General features: G+C 45.5%; 1 long non-coding RNA gene across 1 annotated transcript; it reads right to left on the bottom strand.

The window, feature by feature from the left end:
- Nucleotides 1–2,372: 2,372 nt before the first annotated feature.
- Nucleotides 2,373–4,355, bottom strand: LOC119024629. The gene is made up of 2 exons (XR_005076538.1): nt 3,948–4,355; nt 2,373–3,276 (listed from the first exon to the last, which is right to left on the bottom strand). It is a non-coding gene; the product is annotated as an uncharacterized LOC119024629 (long non-coding RNA).
- Between the last annotated feature and the right edge of the window lie 288 nt (nt 4,356–4,643).

Here is a 4,643-nt window from a genome sequence, read left to right on the forward strand (position 1 = left end):
GCTGGACTCCTGTGCTGTATCTCTACAAAGGTCTGCTTCATATTAATATTATTGTTGAATCCCTTACACACAAAATATTCTAAAAGGTACTGTATATTATGCAGGATTTCCCTATAGAAACAATGTTTAGACATACAAATATAGTCCCTCTCAGTCCTCATTCATGACCCACTAGAAGTGTGTGGCAGTGTGTGTGTTTGCGGAGACTCTGCCCTTTGCCTGAAAATTCTTATTTAATTAGTATTTGCTGCATTCAGGTTGTTTCTTGGTGTGTAGCCAACAGTCAATAGCGGCATGAGGTTGATAATCTATAAAAATGTAGTAACCAGCTCACATGACTGTCTCCATCCTGCTCCTCTGCGTTTGATCTGTGTGTCCGTTTGACTGAGGGGGGGGGGTGAACTACACGTACACAGCCAGGACAGAGAGGCAGAATCCCAAAACACAAGAACGCTCCCTCTCTTCGTTTGGTTTCTTGCTCGTAGGACCTACACTTCTTTCTCTCTCGCGCTGTCTCGTTCATTGAGCCGAGAAGGAGGGGCCAACTTTGAATATCAAATCCTTCAGAATATGTTCCGTTAAAGGAACGGTCGGGGGGGACAACTTCCCCTTGCTTCCAGTCTTTATGCTAAACCAAGCTAAACGTCTTTTAGCCTCCAGCGTTATACGCAGACGAGAGTGGAATCAATCTACTCATTCAAGTCTTTCAACTCTTGAAAAGAATGTGTATTTCCCCAAAATGCCTCTCTAATCCTTTCAGTTATGATCTGACTATTGAGGTTACAGAAGAACACGCATGAGATTTTAGTTTACATTGGATTGGAGAAACTTCTTGCGGCAGTAATTCAACATTAATGTCTTTTCCTGCCATTGTATCCGGCATCTGCAATCATACTTCTACATTTCTCCTCAAAAGACATTTAAGAAAGCAGAGGCATCCTTGAAAATCTTTCAAATAGGAGTGCCGCTCTTTGATTTAGGTGTATCCCGGAGGAAGATTACATATGCAATAATCCTGCTCCCTGAAGCATATATGGTTGAACCAAGTAAGATTTCCATCTTAAAATAAGGCTAAGTATGACCAAATTATGATGAAATAACTGTTATATACCAAAACACTAGAGTTCTTGAACTAGTCCTGCATACAAAACCAGGCACTTTTACGGATGTTTACCTGTCATAGAACCATCCAAACTCTGTTAAAGGCGGGGGAGAGGTGTTGTTTCTGCATCTGCATAATATGACTTTGATCTCTGGCCAAGTTGAGGGGTTTTAAGTGGGGTAATTTCAGCTGGGAATGTGCACGTGCAGGTGGAAAGTCTGAGGGGAGTTGCGCTGGCTGACATACACACTGCTCTCCCAGTATGAGGCACCCTGACTGAGGAGGGGGTTTTTAGGTCTCCAGGCAGGAAAACCAAGAACCTGGGGCAAAGAAAGTCACTGCTGCATTATCTTCCCTCCTCTGACAGTTTGGTCTGCATCTTTGTTTGTGTGGGCAAACTTCCTTGCTGGGTTTTTTTCCCCCACACCCCTTAAATGTTATGCCCAATGTCTGTGCCAGACATCGAAATGCTTCTGCTATTAATTCCCCAGCGGCGGACTGGAGCTCCTTTAGGTATGCTGTATTCCCCAAGCCGGTCTTCTGTTGCCTGTGAGATAGTGCAGAAACACCAACTGCACTACTATTAAGATTCCTTATGCTTCCCAGATAAGGAACATAAGAGGGCCTCTGCTTTTTCTCTTCCTCTACTTTCTTTTTGCCTTATAATGTCTTCCTTCCTACCCTTTCTCCCCTGTGTCTTCACTAAGGATTCCTTATGCCTGTACTTGCTCCATCCCTCTCCCTGTCTGAGTTTTCCAGACCTTGTCCAATCGGAACAAGCACGCCAGCTCCGGTGTTTGGTTTCGGTATTGCTGTTGGTGGCTCTTTGACACCCTGCTTTTTTTGACACCCCAGACTGCAACCAACACCTCCTGAGGGATCTCTCAAGCAGCAGTTATCCCCTTGTTAAAAAGAACTCGGGAAGACCGTGGGTATATCTGTACATGAAACATTGCCTGGAGCATAATGTCGGTGAGTGACGGCATGATTGCAACTCCGGGGGAGAAACTGATGAAGAAATTCACACCTTTAAAAGACTCAAACACAAGCTCGAGAGCTGCTGTGGTTGAGAGATGTCGCCTGGAAGCTATTTGTGTAAATTCTCACCCTGCTGTATATAATCCCTTTTTCAGCATTATCCTCTCTTTGCTTGGCAATGGGAACCATTTGCAAAGGGTCAGCCCAGTGGATAGTGTCTGTTTCCCTCATAACAGGGGCTGTACATCTTCAACTGCAATCCTGTGCAGCTTTCAGCAGCACTAGGCTGTAATTTAATGTGTGTCTGTGGAATTCAGGGCCGGGTCATATTGCTTCAGTCAAATACCATCAACAGCTTTGTTCCGCCACAAAAAAATACATTTACAAAAATGAGGTCAGGCGCACTCCTGGGTGACACTTTACGTACGACACATTACTTTTTACAGACTTGTTAGGGGCTGAAAAAGGCCAGATAACCTGATTTACAGCCCTGGTTCACGTATCAGCGCCGGCAGGCACAGGTTTCTACTTTTTTCTTCTTCAACTTGTGGCACCGTGATCGTGGAATTTGCCTCCATGAAAGGGCCTCTTTCCATGCAGGGCTTTTGTACATGTTCTTGTAGATAAGTATCCTGAGGATCATCAACGTGGGGCTGCGCCAGTACAGCTCTGTCTGCACCTCTGCGCGACTGACAGGCTGATGGAGGAATGTTTTTTTGGGGGGGTGAAAGGTAGTCTGAAGGTAGAAGCCTCTCAGAGGAATCTGCCCCATTCCCTAAATTCCTTGCAACCTGCTACAGAGGAACATGTTTCGAGCAGAGGCAAAAGTTTTTGTGCAACACCGGCAAACTTGGGGCTCTGCACCCCATTCCACAATCAGTTAAACTCTGTCTCCCTCCCTCCTCTCAACCTTCTATCCCGTGGAAATGCGCCATTGACAGATCTTTATCAGCAGCCCCATCCCTGCTCAGGCTCGCTGTTCGCCTTTGTTTTATTTCACCGACCAAGCGCTGAGCCAGGATGAGGGATTTGTGTGCGCTTCCCTCTGCAGCGCCGCAGCCCTAATGTGAAACTGGTGTATTTGCGGTCGTGACAATCCTTTTCCACTCTACGAATGTTGCTCTGGATGATAATAACATGGGTCCGTGCCCGGGGGACAACGCAGCGTGGTCAGGGCCAGCCACAGATGGTTGTGCCTGTGGAGGACATAAACAGCGGAAATGTCAAAACAACCCCTCGGACAAGTAAATGCGGAGGGAGCGAAATACTGAGAAAGTGAGACAGAAAGGGGGTATTGAAGATGGCAATGAGCAAGAGTTAAAGACATATGGAAACAGGCATTACGAAGAGGAAGGCTAAATATAGGCAGCATGTAGAAGACACGTAAAACTGCCCGCTCGTCCTTGATGGTGTGATTAATTGGTGATGGTGAGTGGAAAGTATGTTGAGCAGTATGTAAAAACACAGGGCTGTGGGCAGGAGGTGTCGCCTTTCATCCCCCTGGGCTGGAAACAAACAGGCTGGATGGGTCTCAGGAGAGGACCGATCCCACCAATGCCGCTCAGGCCTCCAAAACTACACTACATTACCCAGAAAGCACAGGCCACCCAGGCTTCTGAAAAGTTGGAGAGGACAGCGAGAGCAAAAAGTGTTAGTCCTTCTCAGCTCTCTCTGTTGGCAGCAACTCCATGACACCATATGTGACGACAACTGCTTGTGATTTCATCTTAATCTGTTTCCCTCCATTCCCTGTTTGTTATTATCCCTCCATTCACTTTCATGCAGTTTGTTAAACTGTTGAAAGGAACAGTTCACCTCAAAATTAGGCGTACATTATTTTGTGTTAGTTGCAGAGTGTTGAAGATACCTTCTCTCGAAAATAAAGAACCTCGATAGCACTTGGCTTGCAAAAAAAAGAAAAAAAAACTTTTGAAAAACTCAACAGCAGCGTCTCTTTAAAATAAAAAAAAATAAAAAATCATAAAATCACGACTCGGTTGCTCATGATAATCCAGACGGTTTGCTGTGAGCAGTTTCATGTTCATGTAGGAATGATTTTTTTTCTTTGTATCACCTCACAGCAGGCAGCGTGCGATTACTCATGGACAAGATGCTGGCTAACGTTACAGCCCAGCCAAGGAGGGCGCCCTTCAGTGTTCACATCCCACACTGTCACATGCGCAAGCCTCTCAAAAGTGGCATGTAGCTTCAGAGTATTTGAGGGAAGGCGGACATATCTCCAGAACTTGACAACTCACATTATCTATCTAGATTGTTTTAGTGTAACTGTTAAAGCCTCTGAAATGAAGTAGGTATAGGTGTATAGAGGGCCTTCGATATCAAGGGGTTCAGTTAAGACAGAAAACAAAAGAGACCTGCAGCTGCCAAGTTACTGAAAAGCAAGCAACGCTGCACAAATAAGCACTGCCCTGATCCAGGCAGCCTGGCTGACTTTTGACAGGCACTGAAGCAGATTGTTGAAGACTCCCAACTTCTCTCAACTAGAAAGAACCAGAGCAGCAGAGACATCTCAATAGCCTCTTAACAAAGCGAGAGAGTAAAG

The sequence above is a fragment of the Acanthopagrus latus genome, chromosome 8 (assembly GCF_904848185.1).
Source record: "Acanthopagrus latus isolate v.2019 chromosome 8, fAcaLat1.1, whole genome shotgun sequence".
NCBI lineage: Eukaryota > Metazoa > Chordata > Actinopteri > Spariformes > Sparidae > Acanthopagrus > Acanthopagrus latus.